The sequence below is a fragment of the Colius striatus genome, chromosome 1 (assembly GCF_028858725.1).
Source record: "Colius striatus isolate bColStr4 chromosome 1, bColStr4.1.hap1, whole genome shotgun sequence".
NCBI classification, from domain to species: Eukaryota; Metazoa; Chordata; class Aves; order Coliiformes; family Coliidae; genus Colius; species Colius striatus.
In genome coordinates, this window is record NC_084759.1 from 70,233,117 (window position 1) to 70,246,202 (window position 13,086).

General features: G+C 41.0%; 1 protein-coding gene across 5 annotated transcripts in view; it reads right to left on the reverse strand.

The window, feature by feature from the left end:
* The window catches only part of P2RY8 (P2Y receptor family member 8), a 57,687-nt gene that overhangs the window by 31,391 nt on the left and 13,210 nt on the right, over positions 1 to 13,086 (reverse strand). Inside the window, exons 1-4 of one of the 5 annotated variants that reach the window (XM_061988526.1) lie at positions 4,992 to 5,025; positions 3,697 to 3,765; positions 3,205 to 3,268; positions 1,416 to 1,502 (exon numbers count right to left, since the gene is read on the reverse strand). The gene's annotated coding sequence lies outside the window, so the exon portion shown is untranslated. Of the gene's footprint in view, positions 1 to 1,415; positions 1,503 to 3,204; positions 3,269 to 3,696; positions 3,766 to 4,085; positions 4,162 to 4,991; positions 5,026 to 13,086 lie in introns of those variants that run through there. The other 4 variants (XM_061988528.1, XM_061988527.1, XM_061988529.1 and 1 more) reach the window with 4 other exon arrangements.

The window sequence follows — 13,086 nt, forward strand, 5'->3', positions numbered from 1 at the left end:
TGGAGTTAAAGCTCTGAAGTTCTACTCCAGCTTTCACACATTTCTCATGTATCTTTTTCTTACAGAGATGCCCTTTTCTCAGCATCATACAAGACTTTTGGGCAGAATCAGAATCTCATTTGCCAGGACGTCACCCAGTCACTAAAATCACAAGGCTTCGTTTTCTACAGTCCTATCTCTCCATTAGCATGTGTCCTGCAGAAGCAAATAGATGAGAGCTAAGGAGACAGGCAGCAGTCTCTCTCTGAATGGGCTGTTGATTGATTTTTTTTTTTTGTGCCAAAGTACTTTTCTGTGAATATTTACATTTAGCAGACTGAAACATGCACAAGGGTAATGCTACTACATGAAGGATATGTCAATATCAAGAAATTAAATGCTACTAGAGTCTAATGTCAGAGTTTATCCACATGAAATTCAGTTCCTTGCTGTTACAGTTCTGGAACAGTTTTGTTTCACACGAACTAATGCTCCTTCAAAGAACTTTGGGCCACACATAACCTTGTGTAGTTTAGGAATTATTTTATATCCACCAAAGACTGTTCCCTATAACGAGTTTGGATCTAGCCATTATGTTTCAGAGGCTGAGAACAGCTATTACAAATGTGTCAAACAAGCTAAAGATCAAGGTATGACTGGTCCCAGCAATTGGATATAGTGCAAAATTATTTAGGTAAAAAAGTATTTTCTGTCCAGACCACTAGAGGGTGCAGACAAACCTGCTTTGCCTTGATTTATTTTTAGGTTACCGAAACCTGCACATTTCAAGTTTTCCTCCACAATATTTGAGCAAAAGAGCTGAAAGGATCATGCCTTGCTGTCCTCTACAAACCCACTGATGTCATATTTAGCATGTAACCCGAAGTCTGTCTTTCTTCCATTAACTGCTGTCCAGACATGACCCTCTGTCTTCATCTAACTCAATATTATTCCACCAATTTTCCTCTTTTATTTTTACTTTCTCTCATTTTTTTATGTTCCTCCTAATCAATAGTTTTCTACTCTACCTCTCACCACCCCGATTTTCCTTTGATCTTTGCACTATTTGACCGTCACAAGGTGAAGGAAAAAACATATGAAAGGCTTACTCTCCCAGCTTTCTGTTGCTGAACTACTGTAGCCCAGAAGTGCTGTCTATTTGGTGCACTCAGAGTCCTGGGAGACCAGAATTCCAATTAAGAATGATTTAGAGAGTTTCAAAGATGTGATATTTTTGAAAAGTTGGGGGAGGAGAAAGAAAGAAAGAATCCTTACAAGATGATTCCTCCCTTTGTGCTTACTCACCTACTCAAAGACTTGTGTTCCTGAATATTCCCTTATTGCCTCAGCAGTTCCCTCATATAACTAAACTCTGCATGTAATATCCTGCCAAAGAAAATGCAAAACTTTTCATCTTAAATGTTGTTCAGACTTACAGGCAGCTCCCTAAGGAATTTGTCTCGCCGTGGTCACCGCCGATGTTTCCGTGCAGCAGCAGATCAGATTTCCTCTATGAGTAAGAGCTGCAGAAAAGACCAAAGGAAAAAATCTTTCAAGAATAAGTTGTTACAAAAAAAAAAATTTTTTTTAAAAGGAATATTCCTAAAGATAATGCTGAACAGTGACAAGCACTGATAACGCTGCCTTTCCTCGCCTTAAACCACAGTTCACTAGCTGGGAAACGCATCTGTCAGGATTACAAAAGATGCATAATACCTGTATCTAAAGATGAGAAGAAAGCACATACTTTTTTTCAGTAACTTTATGTTTCCCTTTCTTGTTTTTGCAGATCTGAATCAAGTGCACTGTATCTGGTAGTAAGCATCCTGAGCTGCTTCATCATGACCATACTGGTGCATAATTTCTGTTGTTATTTCAAGACTTAATCAGCAGCTAGGAGAATGAGAATGTAAGGGTAAAATTATTTCAATACTAGCTTCTGAGGGTGAATTCTGCATGCAATTGTGTGAAAATGTGCCAAAAATGTGCAGCTCTTGATGAACAAGCTTATAGGTGCCTTAACCAAGCCCGAACAACTCTTGGGCCTTCATCAGTATGAGCACAAAAGGGCAGAATCTCTCTGTTACAGTATCAGTGAGAGCTAAACTACAGCTTTTTAAAAAATTGAGGTGTTGTATAAAGTGTGTACAGATCTCTCATTTTCTCTGAGTATTTGGCCTCAGTTAAATACTCAATAACACTGAAAAATAAGACTGTCAATGAAAAATTTCAGTAGGGACAGAAGGCTTCCATTCAAAACCATATGAAAAGAGACTAGATCAAATTGACATTACCAGATTCAAAGCATGTATAAAATGAACCCCGTGGGATATTTCTCACTGATTAGCATCTAAATGTTGATCCCCCCAAAATTGGATTATATTACCCTTTTAAAATCTGTTTTAAAATTACATCCCTAACTCTCCGGCTATGAGTCTCTCTCAAGTTTCCTGTGTATAAATAGTAAGCCCAGGAGGAACACCAACTTGACCTTCTCATTGAAGAGCTGTCAGCAAGAGTAAACAAACTCAAACAACAGTCCCAAAGACATTTACTTATAAAATGAACTCATTTCATATAGGAAATTTTGGAGGCTGTAGTCAATAGCCAAATGCTCCCTTTTGTATAAAGTAATTTTTCAGCGGTGAGCTCCATTTCAAGCTCATTTTGCATGACATGAAAAACATAAGAACAGTGTCAATAAATATGCCTGATATAAAAAACCATCCTTCTGTCCATATGGAAGCTTTGCAAACATTAGTTGTCAGCAATGAAGCCCCTTGAACTTCTGCTTCAGAACAACTTAATATCTGGAAATTATGCAAATATAAAGTAAAGTTGTTAGGTGGCAACATGTGCAAACCACCACCACATCTTTTAAACACATTGATAAATAGTCTTGATGTCTATTTTTTGAGCAAGACAGAAGAAGTCCACTACTGGTTGACTTCTTGAGGCTGGGTTGTGGGTGCTGGGTTTCTCCCTTCTAGCCACTTGAACTGAACGCAACAGTTACTGGGGGAGACCACACTTACTATCCAAGGAATGGCTTTTCTAGGGTTTGTTTCTTTTCCCATTGTGCTATGCCATTACATATAATGTAGACCGTTCTCTAACGGACAGTTGAGGAGTACACCCTCTTCCCACACCAAAGATACTCATGTTGAAACTGAGCACTGAGAGCAAACATTTTAAATCACCTAAGCTGGCTTTTTTGACACTTACAGTTATCAGTGAGTGTAAAACTGTCTGCACGGGCAGATGCATCTGAGCTGAATGCAAACCCACCCTGAAAGACAGAAGATGAATGCACATTTTTAATAAATGTACCTGAAGGGATGCTAAAAACTGAAGGCAGAAGCAGTGGGTAAGGTGCTGGTTGGTGATAAGGGAGGCCTGGGTGCAGTTTACTCTTCCCACACAAAGCTGCGTAGTACTTTCCTTTGAGCTGTGCCTATGTAGTGACTGAGAAATGCCACTGAAGGATGGGTAAGACACATCTCAGACATCTTTCATCTAGCAAGCTGTAGCATCAGCTGCAGGTGTTTAGCAGCTAAAGCCATGCAGAGCTGTAAGGAACACCAAGTTTCTTAGCATCGATACTCAAACTGAGGCCAGAGCCTCTTCCCTAGCAAAATGGTAACATGCTCTCTATCTGTGTCTGAACGAGTGTACAGTTTTTTGCAATGGAAGACTTGGGATTCTTGATTACATCACCTGCACTGAAGAGTTCTGAAAACCAGGGCACAAGCCTGTCATCAACTGGGATTCCTCTGAGTTCCCCACCTGTAGATGACAGTGGAAAAACTTCTGTGGCTCATAGAGTCTTTTAAGGGTGAAATTCATGACCGAGGTCCAAGTGCTACCATAGTAGCAATCCCACAAGTAAGGTGGAGGGGATTTAGGAATGAAATCCTAACATTTCATTAGACTTATATTTCTGAATCAAACAGGTGCTTTTGAAAACCCTAGCTAGATTCTCCCAACCACTATGTAGAAAATCTGGAAAGTGTTTATATCAAATACTGACCATAGTCAAGGAGCCAACATCCAAACATTAAAACTGATTACAAGCAAAGACTTAAAAAAAAGCAAATGCCAAAAACCTGAATCTCCAGTGTATGACTTCACTCAAGGATCCTCATAGCACATATAACTTCACTTTCTGTAGAGTGACCTGGTGACAACACACTATTAGAGTAACTGCCATACGGATGGCTATTTTATGCTTGTTTCTGAACTATTAAAAAAAAAATCCCTTCACATAAATAGTCTCTCTCCCTGTCTATTAAGAGACAACAAATGCAGTATGCAAGAGTGCACTGAGTTACGAGACTTCCTGCTGGTGCCCGTCTGTCTGAGTTCAGTTTTTATGCATCAAAAGAGACTGATGAAATTATTGCATTTTATGATATGGTTCCACAGTCACTTCTGCGTATATGTTTGGTTGCTACAAACCTCAGGAACAGTCTCAAGATGACTGTAATACATGACTCTGCAATAGCTAAAGAGAGATGTCACCTCCAGTTTTACAAATAATACTGATCAAAAATTATCTGGTTATTTTTTTCGCCCCCGGTATGTACAAGCTCATTCTTCCTCTTTTTAAAAACACCATTGAATACACACTATGATTTTTACTGCTCTGCTTACTAAAGCAAACTGTACACCTGAGAATCTCTTATTATAACAGTGGATTTTGCAGTGAACTCCTTAAACTGGCGGTAAGAGATTTCTTTCTCTTTTACTGCAGTATTTGCTGTAATAATACTGACTTCTGGCTATATGTAGCATAACTTCCTTATTCTTATGCCTTTATTATTAACCTCTTTCTTCATTTTTACAACTCACAGTCATCTGGCACAAAGACACATATGTACTTTTTGGATTGCAATGAACTTTGTTCTCCCTTTGGATGTAAAAAATAGGAGGGAGAACAAATCTGTCTTGGCCGAGTCTGACTCCACTGAAAAACAATAAACAACCAAGAAGTGAAAAGCTGTACTCCTTACCTGGTCTGAGATGTACAGTGCACCTTGAAAGCCTCTTAAATGACAGAGAAGAATTGGAAATAGTTGAAAGTTTGTATTCAACCAACCACAGGACTCAGGAAATGACCGTGTATTTTGCAACTATTAACTCCTTCCTCACTTGTAATGTCTTTGCTTTTTCAAGCACAGTAAAAAAAAAAAAATCATTTACCTTTCCACTGCAGTTTGATAACTAATGTCATGACCTACACATGATTTCTGTTTCACACAGAATATGCAGGTGTTCAGAGGAGCTGGCTCTGATCACAACTATAGAAGAGAGAATTTGCAGTGTTTTCTGCATAACTGTGACTGAGTACATTTTACTATTGAGTGAAGCTTATGTGATAAAGTCTAGAAATGACTTAAGTAATGACTTGAGCACCTAATTCTCATTTTTAGAAGAGGCTTAGTGCAATATTCTCAACATGATTTCAGTGTTGCCGTGCCCAACAGAGCAAGAAAAAACAAGTTAATTAAAGGAGTAGCATCCATCCATTGTAGTCTGGACAGGCATTTGGTGTATGATTGGAGGATTGGCACCCCAAAGTGACTTCTCTCAACCAAAATAGTGGACTGAGAAAGCAATCACTTCCAGCAATGCAAGCTGTTAACACTAAAGACAGATCTATATTTTACACCCTTGTTCTTTTTTATAATTTAGAAAACAAGCCCAGAACATATGTGCATACCTGTCCTCTCCACAGTCTTGAAGTCTCTTCACCTAAGCATGTGTCTGTTTTATTTTTAAAAAACTTATGGATGAGGGAAATGTTAGTCCCTGCATTTGGGATATTGATAGAGGAAGAGAGAATAGAAATGTCACCAATGTGCATTTTTATACAACAGTTTCATATCTGAAGCACCCAGCTACAATGTTTTGAGTTTGGTCTTCTCAGCATTGTCAAGCTCTTACTGGATGTTTGATTTCTGAAAGAGGTTTATTCTTAGACCTGATCACTCAGATCTTGGATTCCTCTCAGCAAAACGGTTCAACTTCACCAAATGGACTAGAAAGGGTACACATCCCAGCTTCACGCTTAGGGGATTATTACAGAAAGTGGGAATAGGGTTCCTGAACGTGTCCAGACTGAAGAGTCTTCCACGGTCTGGGACAGTATTCTAGATTATTAAAGTGAAGGTGACTAGGACCAGCTCTCCCAGCACTGCTCAGAGCTACCCTGCCTGTTGCAGAGAGCACTGCTGCTTCTGTAGTGGATAGGATTCAGGCTATTCCGTGGAGCGCTTCCTCCTTCCCCCCGGACAACAGCAGATCTAATACTTCAGCCTGCAGAGCTTCTGAGCCTGTGTTTGAGTTATCTGATGAAGGAGTGCGGTTGTCTCACCTAGCTCTGGGCGTTTGCATTGCCTACACCAGAGCTAGTCATTCAAGGCACTCTTGAATAGAGACAATGGAGGGAAACAGAGTTTTGCAAGGTCCTTTTCTGAGAGTTTTAACAGCAAAGTCAGAGTTCCTTCTGTTACATATATGCTTGCATGGTTTTCTTTATGCAATCAAGACTTTATAAAACAAATGAATAAAATCCTCTTGAAGATAGATTCTTCCATTGACTTCTTAGAGATTACTTCCAGTAATAATGACACCCAAGACATATGTCTGTGAGACACTGGGGACTGTGATCTGCACTTGATGCTCATCCTTTCGCAATCTACCACAAAAATAATGGAGATACTCAGGATCCTTGATGTAAGCAGATGTTTAGTTGCTTTTTTTTTGAACAAAGGCCAGAACTTTTGGGTAATTCCTCAAGTTAGGGCTATTTATTACACAGCTTCATATGCAGAACCACTGGGGAGTTTTACATTAAATGTGGTTGCAGGACAAAGACTCAAGTTCTTCTTGTCTTTACTCCTCTCACTTTCACATATAAAAACTGAATCAACTGTCAGCCTTTATCAGCTGCCACAGTTGCTTCTTACCATGAGCCTACAGGAAGGAGTTTCAGTCTCATAACCTCAAATCATGCAAAATATACTGAATCAGACCTCCTAAAAAGTAATGAGATTTTTTTTTGCTTCATAGGTTGTTATTTTTTAAACAACAGTCATTCAGTTCAAATACAGCAGGTTAGAAATAGACCTTTTTTCTTCATTTTGATCTGTAAGACTACAAATATTTGAGTTTACAACTTTTATTCACTATCCTTTTAAAGAGTCTTTACCCTCTAAAACTGGGGAAATTAACTTTCAGAACAGAAATATCAGCATTTACTCTTGGTAACAAAAATGCGAGATTTGACAGTTCTGGAGTATTACTGAGTATAAGTAGTAATTAGTGTTGCTGTACAATATACTTGGGTACATCGTATCGTAACATAATGAAAAGAAAGTTGTTGTCATTGTTGTTATTATTATTACTATTATTATTAAGAAAGCATCACTCTGAAGACTTATCACAACTTTAAGAAAGATTATCAACAATGCTGAATATATCCTTATCAGAAAGCTCAAGAAAGCTCAAGCAGTGTGGCTTGGATGAGTGAATAGTGAAGTGGATCAAGAGCTGGCTGAATGACAGAGCCCAGAGGGTGGTGATCAATGGCACAGAATCGAGTTGGAGACCTGTGGCCAGTGGAGTTCCACAGGGATTGGTTCTGGGGCCAGCCTTGTTCACCATCTTCATCAACGACCTGGATGAGGGGACAGAGTGTACCCTCAGCAGCTTCGCTGATGACACCAAACTGGGAGGACTGGCTGATTCCCCAGCAGGCTGTGCTGCCATTCAGTGAGATCTCGACCACCTTGAGAGTTGGGCAGAGAGGAACCTCATGAGGTTCAACAAGGACAAGTGCAGAGTGCTGCATCTGGGAAGGAACAATCCCATGCACCAGGACAGGCTGAAGAGCAGCTCTGTAGAGAGACAACTGGGAGTCCTGATTGATAATAAACTAACCATGAGCCAGCAATATGCCCTCGTTATCCAGCAGCAGGAGGTATTGGGCTCTTGGTCCATTGTAGACAGGCAAGACCACCACAGCACGAAATGTCCCACAGCAAGGTGAGCTTTGCCAAGGGATGAAAACGAGGCAGGCAAACAGTGAAGAGGAGATCTTCAACTCACCGTCAACCTTATATCTCCAAGCTCCCTGACAGCCACCTCCAGAGCTCAGAACTGAGTTATGAGACCAACAATGACAAGCACAGACAGAATACATTACTTTGGTGCTTGTTATCCTGGTGGTAAAATTCATTTTTGTCCATGCCTTTTAGCTGTCTGTGCTATCATGACATTATAGCTCTAATGACACTCAGTTATGATTGATCATCCATTTCAATGCTAACATGCATCCATGGAGCTCTCCAGAGAGAAGACATTCCTCTTAACTCTCCAGGCAATAAGCAGACAACTTTATTTACTTCTAGAAAAGTAGAAGTCCAGTTCCTTCTAAAGTTATCATTGGCGTCTAGATGTCCTAGCACCATGAAGAGGTGGTATTTACTGAGCAAGAAAACCTGCCTCGTAGTCTTTCACTGCACAAAGAGGTGTGAACTGCTTCCTTATCCAATGGCTTGACCATCACAGGGTCAAAACCATTTCAACTAATAGTTGTTCATCCTCAAAACTGCAGGTTCATGTAGTTTTGCCTAAGAGAAAATGAAGGGAAAAAAATCAAAGCCAAAATATTCATTTCACTGTGTTTTCAAACTGACTGAACGTGAGCCAGCACTGTGCCTAGGTGGCCAAGAAGGCCAATAGCATCCTGGCTTTTATCAGGAATAGTGCAACTAGTGAGACCAGTGATTATGCCCGTGTACTCGGCACTGGTGAGGTCTCACCTCAAATACTGTGTCCAGTTCTGGGCCCCTCACTACAGGAAGGATGTTGAGGTGCTGGAGCATGCCCAGAGATGGGCAACAAAGCTGATAAAGGGTCTAGAGAACAAGTCTCATGAGAAGTGGCTGAGGGAGCTGGGGATGTTTAGTCAAGAGGAGGCTGAGGGGAGACATGATCCGTGAAAGCAGGTTGTAGGGAGGTAGGGGTCGGTCTCTTCTCCCAAGTAACAAGTGATAGGACAAGAGGAAATGGCCTCAGATTGCAGCAGGGGAGGTTTAGATTGGATATTAGAAAAAAATTTCTTCACCAAAACGGTTATCAAGCGTTGGAATGGGCTCCCCAGGGAAGAGATGGAGCCACCATCCCTGGAGATATTTAAAAGATGCATACATGAAGAACTGAAGGATATAGTTTGGTTTAGTGATGGGCTTGGAAGTGTTAGGTTAGTGGTTGAACTTGATGACCTTTAAGGTCTTTTCCAATCAGAACAATTTTATAATTCTATGATTCTATATTTTCATCTCATCATAGGAAATTTCTGTCATATGAATTGAGTGCTGCCTAATTTGGTAGCAACAGTAGTAGTTCAAGTAGTCTTTGCTTTGCTTGAAACTGGCTTTCCATTTCCCAGGAGACCATTTCGGTCACTGAACTGCAGTGCAGTTTGGAGTCAGGATCACTTCAGCTAGTTCTATCATATCCAGAGAAATATCCTACTTTTTACCTTGATGTGAGTGCCCTGGTTACACTCAACCACTGAACTGTCTCCATACTTCGAGACTCTCAACATCTTCTCCCCCTCCAAACACACTCACGCATGACCCTCAGTTTCTATGCAAAACTGGAGGAATCCTCCAAATGCGATTCTTGGTGTGTTTTTCTTGTAATCTGAGCAAGGGTTCCTGTGCTATGTGGAGGTAAAGTGGGAACAGGTGAGTAAGATCTTATTGCAGGCAAGGGATGAAAAAAAGGTTTGAAGAGAAAGAGAGGGAGAGTGATGACAGATGGCACAGGGGAGTGAATAGTCAATGATATGCAAGGGGGAGAGAGAAGCATGGCAACTGGAGAAAAGGGAAAGACCCTTTAGTATGAGTAGGCAGGGGCCACAGCCCTCTGTTCCTGCAAATCAGGAATAATCAGACTCATTAGAGGCACTGTGGCATGCATCAAAGTGGAGTCGAGATGCGGAATTTGTCTTTCCTGTTATATATTGTGTAAAATATTGAATTGCTCTCTGTGCAGAACAAATCTACAGTCTGGTGACTGGTGACTGTTTCTGGAAGGAAGCTGATGCTTGGATCAAGAGCCAAGAGGTGCCTCAGTTTACTGCAGCTGAAACTAAATGTCACTTTTTGAAGCACCAGAGCTCTGCTTCCATGTCTGTGGCTGCTACCTCACAGCACTCCTGTGGATGTAGCACTGACATTTTTAGGAAAAAAAAAAGTCCCAAATGAAAAGATGTATTTGAGCTGAAAATTTTCATCAGCACAAAATAAAATACACATTTCTTGATTCACTGAAAATTCTTGAAATTCTGACTAAAACCACCTGCATGGCCCAATGTGGCTAGAGCCTTACTTGAATTGACTCAGCTTTGAGAAAAATAATAACTGCTTTTGAAATCGTTTAGAAAACTGTATTTGCTGACTGATTGCTGGTCTGACTAACCCCTGCTAGGCAGATTTCAGTTTGATAATCCTGATACTCAGTTGGACTTTAAAAGCTACTTCCCTTTGCTATTATTTCTATCTCAGAGTACGATCTCCACATTAGGGGGTCACCCTTAATTTTCACAGGCAATGTAAAGGGTCCATTATACAGACAAAAACGCAAATAAAGCAGGGATCAGTATTTCTTCTTTTGTATCTAATTATTGGAGGTATTTTTGCAGCAGTCATGCAAACCTCAATTCTGTTAGTCATTTGTCTTTATTAAAGATAGATTTAAATTTCAGCCTAAAGACTGAACTTGAGACTGAGCACCTCAAGTGTTATTTCCGTTGGAGAAGTGTTGGGAAGAGGCAGGATTCAGACCTTAGTCCATTGAGTTACTGCATTTTGCAGAGGGAACTTCCAGATGAATACAAGCAAAATTATCAGAAGCTCAGGTATCTTGAGAAGAATAAATCACTCTCTTGTGGCCATTCTCCGGGCATCTCCTTGAGCTGAGCTCCTCTCTGCCATGTGACCACATGTTCATTTCTCTGAAATCCTCCCAAATAATGGGTCAGCTTAAGAGACTGATCTGTATGGTTTTGCAGAAGACAGTTGTCTGGTGGTCCCTCTATACTCTGATGGTTAAAGCAATTGAGTGTTTTCCCAGACGGAATTCTGTTAAGCTTCTCTGCTCCTTAGTTCCTAAGAGATGCTAGCAGGACCAGATCAACCAATTTTTTCCCAAAGGGGACATATTCTTGGATAAAATTGGTGGGAAAATGGCCATCATCTGCAAAAGTCAATGTGCTCATCATACAGAAGCCAAATCTTTTTCAGTGGTTAAAGATAATAGCTTTTTAATGCTTAGGGTTTGTTTTTTCTTTTTTGTTTTTAAGAGTTGAAATGTTTCAGTTTTCTTCTGCATCTATTTGGAAAGTGGGATGTTTCTTTTTTTATTTTCTTGCCCAGATGTAGGATATGACAAACTGGGATACTCCAGCTAGATGTTTCAGAGCAGCTATCAGCTCTTGAGAAGCAGGTGCTGAAACACAAGGCTGTGACTGTCTCCTTCTTGCATCACGCAGCCGCTGGGCAGATATGCTCACCCACATTTGCTCACAGAAGATATGCTCACACATGTTTGACTATCGCCAAAAATCCCTTGAACACACATTTACTTCTAGTCCCAACACTAGATATTCAGAAAGCAAGCCTGCCTACAGAATAAGAAGGGGAAAAAACAAAAAGGTGAATCACCCAGCCAACACCAGTGATTCCACCTGCTTAGGCAGGAGGACCCTCATCCAGGCCTTAAAGAGACTCAGGATTAGGCCCACCTGGAGGTGGGAGAGGCTCTTTCTTTTTTTTTCTTCCTGTAAAAATGTTGTTTTTCAGACATTATGTAAGATGTCCTATTTGTCTCTTAACTTCTCACTGATTACAAACGGATTACAGGAAGGAAGCACTCCACCTAGTTTCTTTAGTTATCACGCACCATTTCTTAAAGGTGTTATCTGTGTCTCAACAGAAATCTGTAGAAATCTGGTTTTTCCCCTTCTCTTAAAAAAAAAAGAAAAGAAGGGGAAAAAAAAACCAGTAGATGATCTTACCACTCATTGATTATTAATTGCATGGCAGTTATATCCAGAAAAGCTTTTGATTTTTCCAGATGCATATTTAATAAGAAATCCTTTCAGCAAAATACAAAAAGACTTGGTATTATTTCTTGCTGAAAGGAAATGGCATGTGAGAGAGAGAGAAAGTTAGGTGGTGCCTATTTCCAAAGGGGTCTGTATCACATCTCAAATCAGAAACCTAGATACTGCTCCTACGATACAAACATCAATCAGTACTCTCGGTCTTCTAATCGTTCCTGTGGACCATCAGATTGAAAAAGTGAGGGTCAAATTGTGTCCCCAGTTTTGCTGAGGCTGGAGTAAAACCATTGCAGCTCCTGGAATGATTCCAATGTTTACTGCTATCCTTATTGGACTAGCATTGCTCCTCACATCCTCACAGCTTTTGCTTGCAAAGCTGTGCATGCCAAAGGCTCCCACCCAGTACAGGGGAGGCAATGTGGGGTGAGTCAGGGAAGAACACAGTGCTCTGGGGGTGGTCAGGAGGTGCAGGGAGGTAGCTGAGAGTGAGACACTTCTGGACACACAGTGAGCAGTAAGGGCAGAGGGGAGATGAAAGAAGCAAAGAAAGAAGCTCAGGAAGACTTTGTAGACCTGCTCCAGCAGCTGGGGAGGAGAATCGCCTGGGATGTTGCTGTGGCAGGTGTCCACTCAGCTGCAGCTTTCTAGAGAAGGAGTGGCTTGGTGTGCAAAACCAATGACTTGGGCGACTGCAGGGCCACAGCTGTGGCATGGCCTGGGCTCCTGTGGGTCACGGCCTGGTCCACACTGACACTCTGAGGGCTGCTGCTCCTGGCAGCGGACACAGACCTGGGGCCAAACTTTGGGCAGCAGGTCAGGCTGAGAAGCCAGTGCCTGGGGAGAAAAACATCAGGTTGTTTTTCTCCTGTATTATGCTTTGCCAAATACTTCAGATACTAGGGACTACATAACATGATGAGCCATGCCCATAAATGTCTGACAAAAGCATGGACACTGTGGGAAAACAT